Source organism: Macaca fascicularis, chromosome 15 (assembly GCF_037993035.2).
Source record: "Macaca fascicularis isolate 582-1 chromosome 15, T2T-MFA8v1.1".
Taxonomy (NCBI): Eukaryota; Metazoa; Chordata; class Mammalia; order Primates; family Cercopithecidae; genus Macaca; species Macaca fascicularis.
The window spans coordinates 68,302,091-68,323,628 of record NC_088389.1 but is presented as its reverse complement, the minus strand read 5'-3'; the positions used below and the strand labels follow the sequence as shown (position 1 = coordinate 68,323,628).

General features: G+C 36.0%; 1 long non-coding RNA gene and 1 pseudogene across 1 annotated transcript in view; both read right to left on the bottom strand.

Moving 5' to 3' along the window:
• Positions 1-21,538, bottom strand: part of LOC135967559 (uncharacterized) — an 816,926-nt gene that overhangs the window by 773,085 nt on the left and 22,303 nt on the right. The window lies entirely within an intron of this gene.
• Positions 4,541-5,589, bottom strand: LOC102129631 (uncharacterized protein C2orf27A-like; annotated as a pseudogene).

The window sequence follows — 21,538 nt, the reverse complement described above, 5'->3', positions numbered from 1 at the left end:
GAGAATGATGGTTTCCAGCTGCATCCATGTCCTTACAAAGGACACAAACTCATCCTTTTTTATGGCTGCATAGTATTCCATGGTGTATATGTGCCACATTTTCCTAATCCAGTCTGTCACTGATGGACATTTGGGTTGATTCCAAGTCTTTGCTATTGTGAATACTGCCACAATAAACATACGTGTGCATGTGTCTTTATAGCAGCATGATTTATAATCCTTTGGGTATATACCTAGTAATGGGATGGCTGGATCAAATGGTATTTCTAGTTCTAGATCCTTGAGGAATCGCCATACTGTTTTCCACAATGGTTGAACCAGTTTACAATCCCACCAACAGTGTAAAAGAGTTCCTTTTACCTATATTACCTTTATAAAGCTCTGCAAAGGATATATTAGTACCTATGTTCTTTTTGTGAGCTGAGCAAAATCAGTTTCAGAAAGAAAAAGATATCCTGAAAGCCGGAGCTAGAAAATTGAAAATCTGAGACTTGAACTGTATCAACTTTACTTCTTTGAAAGATGATATTGAATTGTCTAAATCTATCAAAACACAATTAGGTGAGAATTGTGGGCAACGACAGGAAATTATAAACAAAATTGGAAGAAAATGTCATAGTTTAGCATAAAATTGAGGGAATAAATATCCACTATATGCAGGTTTTTATAATATGTCTTTCATTCCCCATTATTTCTTTAAATTTTATCTTCAAATGTGTAAAAAATATTTTCAATCTATGACATATTTTGAAATAACACTTCTTGTTTGTGATACCAATTAAATGTTATAAATTAGCTATTTTTGAATTATATTTTAGGCTTTTGTTTTCAACAGGCTGAGAACATTGCTAACATTTAGAATCTTACCCATTCTAAAAGCCTTAGATTGTTTTAAATCTACATTATACAAATATATATGAATATATATATCCTATTTGACAAAACGTTTATCTAAAACAGATATTAACATATACAAAGATATATTATATGCAGTTATGACTTTTTATTTCAAGAATTAGATATTATGCTGACCCTCACCTGAAAAATACACAAACTTGATTTCGGGCATTTATTTTCATAGTTGTAAACTTCAGTAATACATAGTTTTCTATAAATGAGCTTTTTCACAATTTAAGAAGTGAATTTGACACTTAAAATTGAACTATTTATTATAAACAATTGTTTGCAAATAGCTTTGAAACTAGCATCTTTCTTTTTGCCCAATATAAATAAATCATATCATCATGCTACTTTGAATCTATTGCTACATTTGAATGTCACAATACGTGCATTTGTTTTATTTGTATTATGCATTTGAACACAGCATTTTTGTTGGTAGAAACTGAGTGTAAAAGCTAACATGTAAATCTGCTAAATTGTAAATTTTAAGTAAGACTATTGGGTTTTATTATGCTATCTATTATTAAAATTACCAATATTATAAAAGCAGGCCATATATATATATACACACACACACACACACATTTCTATACATACACATATACATAGTTTGTATATATATGCATAGTTCTATATTTCTATATATGCATAGTTCCATTACTTTTAATGACAAAACCACAATTACTTTTGTACCAACCTATATATTCACACAAATATGTGTCTATATACAGATGTATACATACACACACACACACACACATATTTATATTCTATTGAATCACACATATTTATTTGTATGGTTTGTCTTTTGCTTAGATCTTTGCTAATAACACATTTTGCCTATTGATTTTTCTTCAGGAAAAAAGAAAATCACAAACTCATGAAAACCAACAAAGGTAGCAGGAAAGATTTAGACAATCTTCAAAACAAGACATTGATAAACAATATATTTACTCAGTTGAGCAATTTCATAAAATAAATCATTTTAGAGAAATTAATGCCAACTCAGTTAACACAGTTAAACAAACAACTGCAAGTTGGTGTCATGAAACATTACTTAGCAATTGTTTCCACATTACCTTGTCCTTCTAAGAAATAAGGTATCACAGTAGAGATCTGCACACTTACTATCTTCAGTGGCACTGTTTAGGAATTTTACATTATATTGTTGTTTTATCATTGTTTCTACCCTCACTTAACGTTCCAGTCTCAGCAATTCTCCATCATCTAGTGAGACATGGACATGCCCTTTCCAATAAATTGGATCCCAGTTCTGGGGTGAGAGGGGCACAGTCTTCACTGAGTGTTTTATCTCAGGCGTAGGAAGAGTGACTGATCTTTACATTTGTTATTCCTATACATAATTATTTGTACTTCTTTTTTTTTTTTTTTTGAGACGGAGTCTCACTCTGTCGCCCAGGCTGGAGTGCAGTGGCGCGATCTCGGCTCACTGCAAGCTCCGCCTCCTGGGTTTGCGCCATTCTCCTGCCTCAGCCTCCCGAGTAGCTGGGACTACAGGCGCCTGCCACCTCGCTGGGCTACTTGTTTTGTACTTTTTAGTAGAGACGGGGTTTCACCGTGTTAGCCAGGATGGTCTCTATTTCCTGACCTCGTGATCCCCTGTCTCGGCCTCCCAAAGTGCTGGGATTACAGGCTTGAGCCACTGCGCCCGGCCTATTTGTACTTCTTATTTGCCAATTCTTCATTATTATAACTTTCTGATACAGTAAATAATTACTTACATTAAACTATTTTTATTTAAATTACTATGCAGTTTATGCCTTCTAGGTGGATGCCGAATTCTACAATATATCTGAATTAAAATTATACGTATTTATCCAGTTGCAACTTTAAGAGTAGACTCATGGAGGACTAAAATAGAAGCAGGTTGTCCAATCAGTAAGCTATAACAATTAAACAATCAAAAATCTGTAGCAGCTTGGATCAAGTTTGTATCAGTCTGGGAGTGGAAAGTGCTCAGATTCTAGATGTAATTTAAATGTAGAGTAACAAGATTTATTGACGTATCAAATGTGAACATGTTACGAAGGAGGTTTCAAGATTGACTCTAGGCCATTGACCTGAGCAACTGGAAAAATGAAGTTACCTGTATCACAATGAAGAAGTCTGTGAGAAGAGCACATGTTGAGAAAAATATCCGGAGCTCAGTTTTTATATAGTTAAGTTTGAAATGTTTATTAAATATACAAGGGACATGTTATATTGACAGTTTGGTATATCAGTCTAGATATATATAAGTAGATAAATAAATGTGGTGATCATTATCATACTCACAGTCATAAAGCAAAGAAGAGCTAGAAGGCTGAGTTCTGGAACATCTTAATATTCAAAAGTAAGGAATACATGAGAAGCAAGAGAAGCCACTGAAAATTGAGCAAGACCTCGCCCTAGAAGCACAGGTTTGTCAAAGGAGAAAAAAGTAATTGGCCCTAACAAAAACTATTTATAGGTCAACGGATATGAGAGACAAAACAGTGTCATTGGATTTAGCAATTTGAAGTCATTGGTAAATCATTAGCAACACTATACACAGAAGACAAAATAAGAGGAGAAACATTTGACACCATGAGTAACAAATATAATCTATTTGAAGGAGTTTTGCTAAGAAGAAAAAAGGGGAAAAGTTTTTGTGGCTCTAGAGAGAAGAGGGATCAAGATGAAGCTGTTTACAAATACGTTTAGGGACCTCATGAATAAGATTAGTGCTCCTATCAAAGGGACCACAAAGAGCTCCCTCATTCCTTCTGTCATGTGAGGACACAGTAAAAACGTATCTGTCTATGAACCAGGAAGCCACCTCTCAGCAGACACAGAATCTGCTGACCATTTCACCTTGGATTTTACCATCTCCAGAACTATGAGAAATAAATTTTATATGCGACCTGGTCTATGGCATTCTGGTATTGGCACCCAGATTAGCTAAAGTACCAGTATATCAGCTTGTACACATATCAGCTGATGCCAAATCCTTGATGTCAAAACGTGATTGATCTGCTGAAGAAATGAACGTACATGATTCCTCTTTCCACAATAAACCGGAGAGTCAAAACTGGCAAAAGTAGGTCAAGGTTTTCTAAAAGCCATACCTGAAAGGTTTCCAATAACAGTTGATTTGATGGTAATTCAATCACACAAACAACCACAACAAAAAGACATAACTATCAGAGATTTTCAGGATAGCCTCAAAAACACCATCAAACACTAAGGAGTTAAAGAAGGCATGAAGTTTCAAAAAGTCAAGCTTTATTTAAACATCATTGTATAAATTTGTAATTCTTTTTTTTTTTTTTTTTTTTTTTTGAGACACAGTCTCGCTCTGTCGCCCAGCCTGGAGTTCAGTGGTGCGATCTTGGCTCCCTGCAAGCTCGGCCTCCAGGGTTTAAGCCATTCTCCTGCCTCAGCCTCCTGAGTAGCTGGGACTACAGGTGCCCGCCACCACGCCTGGCTATAAACTTGTACTTCTAATACTATGAACAAATCCTAAGGCAGGTGGCAGCATAGAAACCCCGGGGCACAAGTGCTGAGTTTGGAAGCTTTGGTTCCTGTGCACTTTGCAGCAGCCCCCTGGTCCCCTCAACCCCTGCCTACCTGTTAAGGAGATCCTGTCCCTGGCAGCAGATCAGGGGCAAACAGCCCAGATGCCCGGTTGCGGGCAGACCTCCATGCCTGGAGGAGGAGGCCACCTCTGGGAACAGGAGGAGCTGCTGGAACCCCTTCTCGCAGGCTCCTTTTCCTGCTCTCAATCACCTCCTGCCAGCATATATACATCCCCAGCACCAGCATAATGAACAGGTCCTGCGCAGCAGGGCTGCAACTCTGCTGAATGAGAGAAGCCTCTCTCCAGCGAGATAGAGAGACCCAGGCTACACACCCTGGTCTCTGTCTCCATGGCTCCCACCGTGCCCACGACTGGGAGCAGCATGGGAGCTGCTGGCTGGGGCTCTGCTGACCACCCCCACTCTGTCACCGCTAGCTCCACCCATGCTTTCAGCTCCAGGACTGAGGCCAGTGGCTACAGCAAGTTCCATGATGTCAGGCAGCTCCTCTTTGAGCTAGTCCTTTGCTGTACCAGGGCAGGGGCAGGAAGGCTCTGGAGCTGCCTCTAGTTCCAGCGCTGTCCCTGGAGGGAGCTCTTCCCCTGGTGCTGGCACTAGCTCAACAGCTAGCACTGGAATTTCCTGTATTGCTGTGTATGGAGCAGGAGCTGAAAAAGGAGAAAGAGTCATCAACAACAGTCACTTTCCACTGGAATTTCCAAACGTGGAAACAACCTCACTGAATTTAAAGGAATTCCAGCCCCCAAAGAAAGACTCCCACAAAGTCTTCCAGATTGCAGGCCACCTCACCATATGCCTGTGCCTTGATGGGCTCTAGAATCTCCAGCCAGACAGGGACAATGTGCAGATGTGGCCCAGATGGGATCACTGGTAAAACCTGGCCTGGTAAATGGCCAGAGGCGTCTGGGGTGAGCAATGAGCCTACATAGGCATCATTGGAAAAGGCTGTCACTCCTTCCATTCCTGAAGCAGGACCCTCGAAATGTGGGTCAAGAACATCTTGCTCTCCTGAACATCTTCCACCAAGTGAGCTGGCTACGGGGCTGGCTCTAGGATATGGGTGCCTGGTTACCCATTGTTCAGGTCTGTCGTCAAGGAAGTGAGGTTGCATCTTTAAGTTTCCGTCCCCTCGGCCCCTACCTGCCATAAGACCTACTAAGGACCCCACTGGACTGCTGACTGCTCACCCTCCCCACAGGTCAATTCTGTACCTGTATACAGTTATGTCCACCCAGGGCCTGCTTGGACACCTGTGCTTGATGTTCACCAGGGGCTGGATGTCCTCCTCAGACCTGAGTGTTCACCTAGGGTCTGGTGTCCACCTTGGGCCTATGTTTCACTTGGGGCCTTGTGTTTACCTGGGGACTGGTATCCAGCTGTGGACTGATGGCCTATTGGGTCCTGTTGTTAACCTAAGGCCTGGTGTCCACCAGGGGCCTGGTGATCACCTGGGATTTGGGTTTCAACCTGGGGCCTGGGTGTCCATTAAGGCCTGATGTGCACCTAAGGCCTGAGTTTTCACCTGGGCCTGACAATCACATGGGGACTGGGTCTAATATCCACCTGGAGCCTATGTATCTACTTAAGGCATGGTGTCTACCTGCAGCCTGATGTCCATATGACTCTGCAGTTCCACATGGGCCTGTTTTACACCTAGGGCTTTGGTGTACCTCTGGGGCTGGTTGTCATTTTGGAGCCTGGTGTACACCTTGGGATCAGTGTCCACCTGGGGCCTGATGTCTGCCTGAGGACTGGTATCCTTCTGAGGTGGGAGCATAGCTGGAGCAATATATATACACACACATATACATATATATATAATATATATATTTTATATATATTTTTAATTATATATTATATTTATAAAATATATATTTATAATTATATATAATTATATTTATAAAATATATATATAAATTATATATATTTATATATAAATTTGTATTTATATATAAATTATATATACATGTTATATATTTATATATATAATATTTATTTTTTATATTTTTTTAATGGGGTAAAATTGCATACTTTGGGGAATATTTCAATAGAGAAGGAAAAATCAATTGTACATAAAAGAGACAGAAGAGAATTGCTGCAGCAATATTCTTGAGTTTTCAGGGGATATTAGCTTAATTGCATACGATTAGGGGTTGTTCGTATCTAAAGGCACTGAGTATCTACAGTAGTGAACGAGAAGGTAGTAGATATGATTAGGTGGAAGTTGTTGGTGGAGATAGTAGTGAAAACCTAGACAAGTTCTTTTCTAATTACATTTACTCAACTTTGTAGAGCGAGGATAAAGCAGTATTCTAGTAGGAGACCGGGAGGGTACATAGACAAGGGAAATATAAAATGAAGTATTGTGGATCCATTTGTGGTTAGTGAATCATACATTTAAAGTGAAACCAACCAGCCAGCATTGTTGTGGATATGTAGAGTTAATGTGTCATTGCAACCACTTTCACTTACACAGAGGCAGACAAGATATAAGTAGAATGTTGCATTTAAATGAGGCTGTATCAAAAGCCTAACATAAAGTGATTGAGAAACTAGGGTATTGGAATAGTATGAATGACAGTGATAATGATTGATCATGAAATTCAAACTGAGGAATGAGAAAACTGAAGATGTGATTGGGTAAAAAATAGTAAAAGAGTAAACATGTGATTGATTGAGTGAAGATATGATTGGGTGAAACATAGTTGGATCCGTGGGTCAATGTCCCTAAATGGTTAAATTATTTTTGGAGCTGGGAGGCTAGAGAGAGTGAGCTGGAAATATAGAAGGTGGTATTTGGGAAAAAGAATGTTTGAAATTGACTATGGAGAGGTGGTAGTTTAATGGCAATATAAAAGTCTAGGACGTGGTGACAATAAGATGACTAATAGGGAGAAAAAGCCTTATAGTAGCAGACTTCTAAGGTATTAGAAATATCATCTCTATGGACCATTTGCATGGTGATCCCTGGGTATATAAGGACTGATTCCCTTAGAAAATTGGATTGAAATGATATCTGTGAAATTTCAATGTTTTATTTGCTGAGATAGCAGCTGCATATTGGTCTGACCAATGTATTAATGTATTTATAGCCTACAGAAAAAATGGTCAGAAAGTCTTTTTTAGAATACACATCAAAGGGGTAATTATTTTTCTTCTGCTCATTGAAAATAACCAAATATTACTTATGAGAGTCAGATGGTCTCTCTAGCACAGATATAAATGTCTTGCACTATTTGACAAGTATTATTTCATCGTGTAAGATCAGTCCATTTCAATACACTTTTTTTCAATCTCTTATATTCTGATTTAAATAACTATGGAATGCAGAGGAAACCAATGACATGCTATATAGAAAAAAATGCCAAGATAATGCAGGTTTGCAAATATGAGGATTCACAACCCATTTTTAGTCTAGTTAATATAATTTTGGACTATTTTTATTTCTTATTTCTATGTTTATAATATGTAGTTATTTCCATTTTCAACTAAGAGAGTATAAATGGTTTATTTTTTAGAAAATATAAAAAATTATGACTGCCATACAGTGGAATACTTAAAGCTTTTAATAAATGGAAAAATATTTTTTCTATTGCATTTTTTAAAATTTTTACTGTTATATTTAACCTGTCATACTGAATTTGGGTTGGCTAACATAACCCAAATTTAATATAAGAGCAATTTGTATATATTATTAATAGAAACAATTGTATGTTGTTCAGTTCCTGTTACCTTTAATGGCAAGCCAATTTATTTCAATACCAAAGAATTTTGTTAACCATTTATTGTATTTAAGTAACGGTGCTTGATATGGGGCAGTCTTTAAATAATATAAAAGGAGGCATCACAATTCAGCGAAAATAGATGTCTTTGCATATATCCAAAATGTAAAAGAATGAGAATATTTAATCTTTGTTTGGTGAAGGATTTTAAGGCATAAAATTAATGAAAAATATGTATAAGTAGACATGACAAACATTTAAAATGATGTCTTAATATTTCAAAGAAACCAAAATTATTGTAAACAGAATAGAAATTGAATGACTTTTTAAAATTGCAAATGTAGGGTGGAAAACTGATCAATATCCTTGATATATACTGTACAAATAAATCAGTAAAATGGCAATAAAAATTTCCCAGTATAACACTGGAGAGAGGGCAACGAGGAATAGATAGAATCAAAAGATTAACTGGAGAATTCTCTTGGATTCAAGGTAGACAAGTGATAAATGTTTTGTATATTCTAAGAGAAATGAGAGAAGTAGTAATATTTTTGAAAGATAGCTTTGAATTTTAATGGAGCAACAGGGAAGCCAAAATTCTCAAAGGTATGAGTGCTTGGTTGTCAATGAAGTGTTATTTAGAAGATATGTTTAATATGTTTGCCTCATGATAGCAAATCCTAAGGTAATATAACTGGTTGGGTTTGGATAATAAAAGGGATTACTGATAATATTCTTAAGTTTTTATGTATAAACTTATGATTATGATTACAGGAGAGGACAGTAGACTGGAGATTGTCACTTAGGGTGTTGATTGTGCAGCGTATTATGCACACACTATAACTGATATAACAAATATAGTGTCATAATCATGTTAGGATTTCTGAATATGCATAATTTGAAATTTATTCTCAGAGTCTCAAATTTAACTGTAGTGGAATTTTACTAGCTGTTGCATTTTGCTGATTCAAGGTGCTTGACATTAATTGCTTGTCCTATCTTCCAGTAGAAATGTAGGATGCTGGTACTATTAAGCATGACAGCTCACTTTCTGTATCTCCACTCTTGAAACACATTTATGAATCAATTTATTTTTTCTCTAACTTTTATAGATCACTTTATTTTCCTTCTCTCTAAGTGATCAATTAAATATTGAATATTTTAGTTTTCATTCAGCTCAGTAATTTCATTCTTCGTTAATTTACAAATATTATCAATGACATATAATCAAGTGGAGTTAACAGGCTTTTACTATTCTGCAATTTCTTGGAATAATATAAATTATTTGCATTTAGTATCAATGGGCCTTAACCAACTAGAATTATAATTTCCAGCTGTGTCTTAAGCAAAGAATTAAACTTGGGAGCTATATATCTATATATATACTTATTTTTCTGATTTCTTTTTCTGGAAGCTATGTTTAAATTTTAACAGAGCAGAAACTTGCCTGCAATAACTTTAGAAAAGTAATTTCACAGTATGACGCATTGGTATTTTCAGAATGGATTTAGATTCAATAATTCAGTTACTAAGACCTTCAGTCACAAAACAGTCTCTACTAGTGCTGCCTTTGACCATCATAGATTTCAGGTAGTCTATTTCCCTGCCAAGTTTAATGTCTCATCATATATCTCTGCCTTGTTATTTCACATGGCTGACCTTGTTCTTTCTCACAATATTATGGGCCATACTTACCCCTTATGTTTCACCTCAGACCTCAGCATATTAATTTTCATCTTTTAAAACTTCCCTACTCATCCAGAAAAACAAAGATTTTTAGGCTAATGTTTGAGTTTAAAGTCTACTGCAATATATTACCGTTATACACAGTTCCTTGAATCATTCATGGTAAGGAGGATTACTGTCAAACTGACAGCAGGATTTGTAACGTCAATAGAGGTAAACTGTGAGAAATATATCATTAGCTTTTTATTCAGTCCCTTGTAAATGAAAATACAGAAGGAAGTGGTAATCCTAATGCACAAAAATGAGCAAAATATGTTTTAAATTGTTTTGTAATAGTTTTTGTTAACCACTGATTACAAAAATCCAATTGCAATATTCTCACTGATTATAAGGAACCAAATGCTTAAGAACTCTGTTTGCTATAAATACCACAGGGAAACGAAATATCACGGGTTACATGAATGAGCAGGAACATAAAACAGCTGACAGCTATTTTGTGATTGAATTGACTGTAATGTCAATCAAAATATTCTGCATCCGAGTAGGAAAACTAGTCATTAGTGCCAGTAGTTATTTTAGGGTTGACTTATCTTGCATTTGCTTCCCTTAGCCAGAAAACTCAATCAGTACACATCAACTCTTTTAGTTCAAGTAATATTATATCAAAGAGGTCCTATTTGATTGTTAATGCTATAAACAGTCATAACAATCTTAGATAAGATTTATCAATGAAACAGTCACCAAGATAGAAATGGAAAACAACCTAGTTGAATTTTATAGTGGTTTTAACAGAGAAAAGGGAGGACTCTAGTATATGGTTGGTTTTCTCTGTTGGGTATACACATGTCTAAGACCTGATTCTGATCAATGCAGAAATGGAAAAAGGCCCTAAATATCTGGATGGAATCTCTGGTACAACACTACTATTGGAACCTCAATCTTGATCCCTTTGGGTCCTAATGTTCAGATTTGCTCTTTGAAGTTCTTTGGGCTTGAGAATCATCCTTCACTCTACTTCATTAACCCTGAATACTTCTCAATTATTTCAGCTTGAACTCAATCCTGGTTGCTTTGGGTTAAACCATTGAATTAACTCATGCCCCTTACACCCAACTCTGTTAATGATCAATTTGGTCAGGTCCACCAGGAGTGAAGTAGTTCTGACCTAGAAATTGTGGGTACTAATAGCTTAACATATAGGAATGTTTTAGATTTTTATTTATAGAAATTAAATATATGAATGATGTACAAATATGTGATTTGCAGTTAATATTTGGTTAAAAAGTATGATATAAACACACATAGATAAATAATGTAAACCTGAAAATTGTATATGAATAAGATGTTTCTAAAAATGCAAAACTCTCTATGAAATTACATTAGACAAAAATCTAATGTAAATAAAGTCTGTTATACAGTTGTTTAGACGATTTCATTTGAATTCAGTATCTCCAGCAATGCCTGATACATAGTAGGCCCTCAATATAGATTTCTTGAATTAATAAATAAATGTTTTAAGCAAAATTAATAAAATTTATCATTAATTTATCTTTATCTCTGCATAAAAAGACAAAGATAAAACAATAGAATAACAATACATTTATTTTCCGGTTGGTGAGATTGTAAGTAAATTTATGGTTTATTGTCCCAAAAATTCTTTGTTATTGTTCTAATCTTCTATAAAGTCACTGATTATTACTTATAATCTCTCTCTCACACACAATCAAATGATTACAAGTAGGGGTATGGCCATATCTCAAGTAGAGGGAAATGCCACAAAAATTACAGATATAAATAAAGTTTTTTAGGAGCAAACTTAAAAGTAGAATAGTTGAAAGAAGTATAATGTTCAAAGTTCCCAATGTAACATACTTTAAGTTAGATATAGATAGTCTGCATGCACAGTGACCAATATTTCAATTGAGAGGGAACCCACACATTTAATACTCTGCACATAATGTTGCGTAAGAAACCACTCCCATTTCAGTGGCTTAAAATTATATGCTTTCATTTAGTTCATGAAGCTACAGGTAGAAAATTTATCTTCGTTTGGCTGGGTAACTTTTCTAGTCATTGTTGTATTCCCCTACAAAAGTGTCATTTTACTCATTGTTGTCTAGGACAATAGAGGTAATTAAACCATACATTTATCTTCTTTCATCAGCCTAGTTTGGACATCATCTTCTCTTAGAGATGGAAAAATTCAGGAAGAGTGAATGGACAGTTGAAAAAGTTTCTTATGGTATAACATTTACAATTATCCCTTTGTACAAAGAGAGTTACATGGCTGAATACAAAGTCAGAAAAGCAGAACTGTGGAAAGTTATCTATAATGATAAATAAATATCTACACAGGGAAGGGTAAAAATTGAGACCATTAATATTATCATCACACAGCAGCTATGTAGCAGTATAAACTTCTTCATCTGGTAACTGACCTTGTCAAATGGGCCAGGTTTTAGAACCTAGTGATTGTTATCAGCCTCAGTTTCTTTTGTGCTAACTCAGATTTGCAGTTAAATCTCCTAAGTTACTAAAAATGCAATTAATGAGACTTCAGACGTTATTCAGTCCACCTTTGATTCTTGGGCATTCATTAAATATATCAAGTGGCTCTGACTAATGTTAGATCATGGTTTTCCAGTGATGTCTCTGGATGAGACATGCAAAAATTGACCATCTAGTTGGACCATGTGGAAAGTGAAGTCTGCAACATCATCCCAAGACATTTGTCAACATAGATGGGGAGCACTTTGTCAATACAATATCATAGAATATTTAAAAAGTTATTCAAACCCTTTCAGCCCTATACTAATCTATTAGGGTTATATGCATTGATTTGCAATAAATTAAGGTCTGCCACTCTAAACTGGGATAAACCATAATGCTGTATGCTTTCCCCAAACAATTCTTCCACAGGATTACCAAGATTTATTTTTATTATTTTTTCATCAGAAGCAGGGAAGTGTGGGCATGTAACCACCCAAGGCAAGGTCAGTATCCAATTTCATGTAGGTCTTACATCTTTGATCTAAGTAATATGAACTGTCAATCCATTCATTGAAGTCATATAAATTATCCACAAATCTACAGAAGTCAAACCAGGCATAAAATGAACTACCCATCCATCAACTGAGGCTTAAAAAAGAGAAGTTTCATCTTCCTTGTGGAAATAAAAAAGATACATACAATGTTCTTCCTCAAATTCCCTTCATTGCCCTACTAATTTCTGTACCTAGAAAGTAAACCAAAGTAGATGGAAGTATGGCTGTAAATAGCCTATAAATAGCTGACTAAAAAGACAATGCATTGGTTTATTGAGTTTTTGTGACTGGCTATGTGCCTTAATTTTGTTGTTGTTGTTGTTGTTGTTGAATATACCTAATGCTTTCACATTTCATGCAAATATTTTCATTTTTCAAATTACATCAACAATATTGTGCACGATGCCCTTTTTGATATATTTCCTAAGGCATTTACATTTGTCTACCATCACAGTGCCCCTCAGTTACCTGAAGAAATTCTAACCGTACTTTTGTTTGAAATTTTTTTTTTCTTTTAAAATAAATTGCACCAAGACTGTCAAGTAAAATAGGTTAAAATCATCATTGTGTTTGTTTTTCCATGAGTGGGTGGCCACAAGCATTACTTGGCCAGGATACTGAGGGCACCTCAAAGAAGTCTGTTCCAGATACTAAGATGGTGTCAGCAAAGTTGTATATCCATCAACAAAGGTCTACAACAAATAGGTAATTTAAAAGAGAGGTGAATTACTGCAGTAGGAAATTCCCAGCTTGCCATGCTGCTAGCATGCAGAGAACAAGAGACCAGGCCTTTCCACAGTTCTATCCCTGAAGGAAAAACAAACACACACAAAAAGAAGCAAACAAACCCTACATGAATTTGAATGTTTTATAGCCAAAGGGTAAAGGACAAAAAAAAAAAAAAAATTAAAGGAACAAGGGAAACTTGTCAAGATGGGGCACTCTCTAGCTGCTCAAACAGCAGCCAAGCAAATGGGCTGATTAAGCACACGCACACACACAAATTCGATTTGGCTGCTCTTTTTAGAACATACTCCAGCAAGCCACGTGCTGATATCAAAATCACACTGGATATTAGAGACTTACAAGGATTATATGAATAAAGAAGATCTACGTCTGGGGGCCAGTCAACCTACTTCTCTGTCAGGAGGAGGCTCTAATTATTCCATTTGTTACAGAGCTTTCATAGTGTGTGTGTGTGTGTGTGTGTGTGTGTGTGTGTGTGTGTGTGTATGTGTATATGTGTGTGTATTAATTCTACTTGCATTTTTATTTTTGAGTTTTATTTTTACAACTCTGGTAACAATTTCCTGTAGAAGACCAGTCAGTTTACAGAGAATACGCTCAGTATATTTTAAAATAGTTACTGTATAAGTTTACCAAAGTTTCTATTAAAAAGTATCACCGAGCAGGGGATGTAAAAAAACAGAAATATATTTTCCCACAGGTCTGGAGACTAGATGTCAAGGTATCCACAGAACTTCTTCTGAGCGTCACTCTCCTTGGCTTCTAGATGACCATCTTCCAGTTTCTTCACATGGTTTTCCTGTTATGCCTGTCTGTGTTCTAACCTTTTATTACAAAGCCACCAGGCATATTGAGTTGAAACCCACCTTAGGACTTCATTGTAAAGGTTCTATTTCCCAGTGTGAAACAACTCCTAGTCATATTAAGATGAAAATTCACACTAAAAGCCTAATTATCCTCATGTAATGGGAATGCCAGAATGACAAGTAAGGGGAAAAAAGGCAGACAAAATATTTGATGTAACCATGGCAAATATTTTTAAAATATTAATAGAGATACCAAATAATAAATTCAGGAAGTTTAGAGAGAACTGCGCAACAGAATAAAAAAAAATCCACAACCAGATTTATCATATTCAACTGCAGTAAACCAAGGATAAAGAAAAAATCTTGAATAGCGCCAACAGGGGAGGAAAACACCCATCTATAGAGTATCAAGCCTGAGAATTCCACCGGATTTATTGTCAGAACCCATGAAAGCATGAAGATAGTGGAGTGAAATATTTAAAACATTGAAAGAAAGAAAACATCAGCTTAGAATTCTGCATCCAGTAAAATTATTTATAAAAGTGGAGAAGAAAGACCCTCAGAAAACAAAATCTGAGGGACGTTGACTCTAGTAGACATACCTGTATTATGAACTAATACATAAAAGATTTTTAAATTAATACTACCCAGAATATATTGAGTAATTATAGCACATGGATAAGCGAAATGAATGGCAATAATGTTACAACAGGTGAGAAGAAAAATCGAGAATATACTGTTATAAGTTACCTGCACTACTTCTGAAGTGGTATAGTGTTATTTGAAAGTGGACTTAGGTTAGTTGTAACTCTATATTACTGAAGCAATTTAGTAATTCTGGGGCAATTACTAAATTTTTTAAATGTGTAATTGATATGATGAAAGAGAAGAGAAAATGGAATCATGAATAAAATGCTCAATTAAAACCAGAGAAGACAGAGAAAGAGGGGAAGACTAAGAAGAAAATACAGAACAGCTGCAAGTATTAAAAAATTAAACATGGAAGATTATTTAATGTATCTTAAGCAAGGGTAAATTAGCTGGAAGCCTAGTCATTTGGCTTCTTCTATCCACAATGGCCAATGCAAGAAATAACAGGTAATCCAGTGTGAGTTAAAATGTTTTAGCGGGTAGTCAAACTTTAACTCTACAACCCGGTGATCCTGAACCTGGCAGCTACAATGATAACATCATTTAAGTGATTCTCAAAAGAGCATGTTTAGTTCCCTTTATATTGGCAACCCGAGGTTTTTGAGGGTTTTTTGGGTGGAGGAATGTATAAATTGCATAACCAATGTGGTTTGAGGTAAGTTACAGTGAAAAGAATAAAAGTAAAATTGGACATTTCTCAACCCTAATTATTCAACACTTTTTAAAATAAAAATAAGGATGTTGATTGAAAATAAGATAAAATTATCTTATTTTTTACTAGTATGTTACTATGATCTTGAAATTGTGATTATTTTGCAAGCTAATTTGAATTTACTTTAATTAGATTCAGAGAATATTATCTCAGCAATAATTTTCTATTTTGAAAAGGTTACATTTAATTAGAAATATGAAAATAACTATTTGAAATAATATACTGATTACTTAAATATGTTAAATACTAATGTCTTGTTCTTCAATCATGACTTTCCTCCAAAATATGACCTTGTAGATTCAAAGCCATGTGAAGTAAAAGGGGCATAACACTATGGCTACAAAACAATTATTACAAGTTCTTCTCAAATAATGCCTTCAGGGAATATAAGTGGGAAAAAATGTATAGTCAAGACACAGAAAACATGCACAAAAATTTTAAAAAATTATAAACAAGACTTTGTAAGAATTAAAACTTTTGATTTTCAAAAACCTATTTAAGCAAATGAAAATGTAAGCTACCTGTTGGGGAAACACACACACACACACATTTACATACACAAACATATATAGGTTTGATGGGAATCCCACATACACACACACACACACACACACACACACACACACGTATCTTACCATGACATATTTTGCAGAATACATGATGGCATAAATAACTCAAAAAATCAATACAGAAAAAATCAACTAAAAATGGACAAAATATTTTGAACATGTATTTACAAAAGAATATATAACCAATAAACACATAGAAAGATTCTTAACATTATTAGTTATCAGAGACATTCAAATTAAAGTAGGAATGAGATAACATGCTTACCAGCTAGAATGGCTAAAATATATATATATAATTCAAAGTTTTGTCAAGAATATGGAGCTCTAACTCATTCTCACATTTGTAGTAGGAACGAAAAATGATTCAATGACTTCAGAAAACATTTTGGCATTGTTTCATGAAGCTAAACGTAGTCCTAGCTAATCATGTAGTCATTCTACTCCTACTTTTTTACCCAAGAGAAAAGAAAATCTTTTTACAAAAAGACATATCCAATAATTTGCACACAATTTATATTAGTTTTCTCTTGCTGTGAAAAAAAAAATCATCTGAAAATGAGCAGCTTAAAACAACACCCATGAATTATCTCACAGTTCGCTAAGTCAGAAGTGCAAATAGGTTTGATTATGTTTTCTCCTTAGTGTCTCACAAGGCTTAAATCAAAGTCTATTCCGTAATAATTTACTTTGTGAAATATCTAGGGAAAAATCTACTTCCAGCTTCATTCAGATTGTTGATAGTCTTCATTTCTGTGCAATTATAAGAGAGAGGCACACCCTCCTCAGTTTTCTTGTTGGCTATTATCTCAGAGTCTTTTATCTAGAGATTGTTCTTCACTCTTTGCATATAAAACTGTCCATCTTCAAGCCTTAATAGTATGACAAATCCTTCCAGTCCCTTAAAATGCTGTGACTTTCTCCTCTGCTATCAGATAGAGGAAACTCTATACTTTAAAGGGGCCTTGAGAAATCGCCACACTGTCTTCCACAACGGTTGAAGTAATTTACACTCACACCAACAGTGTAAAAGCATTCCTATTTATCCACATCCTCGCTAGCATCTGTTGTTTCCAGACTTTTTAATGATCACCATTCTAACTGACGTGAGATGGTATCTCGTTGTGGTTTTGATTTGCATTTCTGTACTGTCCAGTGATGAAGATCTAGAAGCAGAAATACCATTTGACCCCGCAATCTCATTACTGGGTACATACCCAAAGGATTATAAATCTTTCTACTATAAAGACACATGCAGCCAGGTGTGGTGGCTCACGGTCATAATCCCAGCACTTTGGAAGGCCAAGATGGGCGGATCACAAGGTCAGGAGATCAAGAGCGTACTGGCTAACGTGGTGAAGCCCCGTCTCTACTACAAATACAAAAAAAAATTAGCCTGGCATAGTGGTGGGTGCCTGTAATCCTAGCTATTCGGGAGGCTGAGGCAGGAGAATGGCATGAACCCGGGAGGCACAGTTTGCAGTGAACTGAGATCTTACCACTGCACCCCAGCCTGGGTGACAGAGAGAGACTCTGTCTCAAAAAAAAAAAAAAAAAAAAAAGACACATACACATGTATGTTTATTGCAGCACTACTTACAATAGCAAAGACTTGGCACCAACCCAAATGCCCATCAATGATAGACTAGATAAAGAAAATGTGGCACATATGCACCATGGAATACTACGTAGCCATAGAAAAGAGTTCATGTCCTTTGCAAGCACAGGGATGAAACTAGAAACCATCATCCTCAGCAAACTAATACAGGAACAGAAAACCAAACACTGCATGTTCTCATGGGAGTTGAACAGTGAGAACATATGGACACAGGGAGGCGAACATCACACACTGAGGACTGTTGGGGGGTTGGGAGAAGGGGGAGTGAGAGCATTAGAGCCAATACCTAGTGTATGCGGGGCTTAAAACCTAGATGACTGATTGATAGGTGGGGCAAACCACCATGACATATGTATACCTATGTAACAAGTTCAGCACATGTATCCCAGAACTTAAAGAAAAACAAAGGTGGGGGCGGGGCGGGGAATGTGACTACATAGGCAAAGCTAGACCATCTTCCTTTTAGTTAACTCCAGATCAACTGATTAGTAACTTTAATTATATCTGTAAAATTACTTTTACCCTGTAGTCTTACAAAACCTTGAGGGTGATAATCTCATTATGACCACAGTCCCTGAAATGTGGGTGGGGATACTGTACAGGGAGGCACTTTAGAATCCTACTTCCTACATCACTTTATTCACAATAGCCCAAAGCTGGAAATAAAATAAATTGCCAGTGTTTTAGAATTTTGTTATGGTACTACACCAATTGCAAGCACCAAATTCGGTTCCAGTATTGATTGTTTTATAACAGACGAAACACGTGGTGGCTTAAAACAACAGCAAATATTTATTTAAGCCAGAATCCGTTACTTAGAATATGGACGGGAAACTATGGAGACACTTATAAATGCTTTAATGTTTTAGCTGACATGACAAAAAGGTCGAGTGCTGGACAAGCATCTCTCCACATGACTTGTCCAAGTAGCTAGCCTAACTTTCCCCCACAGCATGATACTCCAAGGAGATTAAGACTACTTACATTGTAATTAATAGCTTCAACAGTATTTGTACCTATGTATCAGAAGTAGAAGATACTGAGAAATTGAAACAACCTCACTTCTACCATGTTCTATTGATTATGAACTCACAGAGTCCCATAATCAAGAGAGACAGACATAAATTCTGTCAATGGGAAGAACATTTAGTAATTATCAGAATTTTGGGGGAGTAATTAAAATATTTGATAACTCACACTTTTGAGCAGTAAAAATTACAGAAAAAATGGAATACTTGGAATGAAGGAATGATAGCTGCAGAATGCCAAAGATGGCATTAACTCTGAAATTCTGAAATATTTTTAATTGAGAAAAACATTTTTTGAGATATAAAGACTTTAGTAATTAAGATTTTTGATTTGTTTGATAATTTTGATGCAACTTTCTGGTCAATTCACATAAATTTCAATCTCAATTTTTTTCTGAATGAACTGAAGAATTATTCAATATCATGTGCATGTGCCTTTTACAACTATAGCTGACTTAGAGTTTAATGCAATATGATTAAAAATTGGGACTATAAATGTAATAACATATCAAACCTGTTATTGTGTTACATTACATGCTGCCTTAGTCCATTTAGGTTGCCATAACAAATGTCTTAGACTGGGTGATTAATAAGCTACTGATTCTTTTTGGCTTACAGTTCTAGAGGTTGGGAAGTCCAAGATCAAGTTTCCAGCAGATTTAGTTTCTGGTGAGACCTTGCTTTCTGCTTCCAAGATGGCACCTTGTTGCTGTGTCCTCACATGGTGAAAGGGCAAAAAGGGGTAAAGAAGTTCCCTCAAGCGTCTTTTATAGGGGCACCAATCCCTTCAAGAGAGTAGAACTTTCATAATTGAATCACCCCCTGAAGTGCTATGTTTTTAATCATATTACATTGGGGGTTGAATTAGTCTGTTCTTGCACAGCTATAAAGAAATACCCAAGACTGGGTAATTTGTAAATAAAAGAAGTTTAATTGACTTACAGTTCCACAGGCTGTATAGAAGACATGGTTGGGGAGACCTCAGGAAATTTCCATTCATGGCAGAAGGTAAAGGGGAAGCAGACACATCCTACATGGGTGGAGCAGGAGGAAGAAAAGGAAAGGGGAGGTGCTACACATTTTTGAACAACCAGATCTCATGAGAACTCACTCACTATTATGAGAACAGTAATGGGGAAATCTGGCCATGTGACCCAATTGTCTTCAACCAGGCCCCTCTCCCAACACTGAAGATTTCTATTTGACATGAGATTTGGGTGGGGACACAAATGCAAAGTATATCAGGTACTATGTTCCAACATGAATTTTAGAGATAAATCGACATTCAGATCATAGAACATGGCAAGAATAATTTGCAGGTATAGGTATTGGTTTTTAATTATGTTCATCCATATATACAATTAGACATAAAAGTAAAACTCTTTCCAGCATGCAGCTGTATGAATCATTTTAAAATATTAGGTAACTGTAAATAAAATCTTACTCCATTTTTAATTTTTGACTGAGACATCTTTCAGGGCCCACAATCTCCCTATTTCTCCATGAGAAAACCACAAAGCAATTGGCACAATGAGCAGGGTGTCTTAGGCAATGACCACCACCAGTGGTGTTTCTTCTGTTGCTTTGACTTACAATGTGGCACTGCTACCTGCCACTGTGCATGCATTTTGGGCTGATTCCTGTAGCTATTATGTGTTTTTTAGCTCTGCTATTGCCCATTCACAAGCATGAACTTTGAATTATGCTACTGTTTGCTGAATTTGCTCAGCTTGACCAAGATTCTGTTATAGATTTAGCTAAGTGGGAAATTTTGATTGACATTTAGGCACAGTGATATGATATTAGGGCCTTCTTTATAGTGGCTCTGAGTCATGTGTATTTGTATGGACCTATCATGTGTATTAGATTTTATTGTGCTCCTCAATTTTAGCATAAGATGTAGTTACTAATTTTAGCATAAGTCATGGGAAGGACTCTTGCCCTGTGACCACTAGTAGTGTGTTTCAGCCAAATGTCTGGCCAATACTATTAAGTGCTCCGGGAAAAGAATATATCCTATGCAGTATGAACCCTTGGGTGGTCACTTAGATTTGAAAGAGAAGTTGCTATCTGGCTTGCTGAATTCTACACTCCTAAAACCAGAAGGCTCACTGGCAGGCTATAAAAAGCCTTTGCTGCCTTCGGTACCACTTCCACCAAAAAGGAACCTCTCTATTAGAGTTATAGGGTAAAACACCCATAGCTCACCCATGAGATAGACTCTTATGAAAAGCGACCTCCAAAAGTTTTACTCCACCACTCTTAAAGGGCCAGAGGACATAATCACCCTATTTGATAACTATAAAACATACAACAACAACAAATGTGCTGGGTTTCATTGAGTGTCATGGCTCATAAACATGCCAGGGAGCTAATTTATACTCAATTCATGAGCCCAATAAAGCAACATTTGCCACTGGAAAGGCCTGTAACTATAATGATACAGATTTGGAAATTTATGAAGGAAGACTCTTATAAAT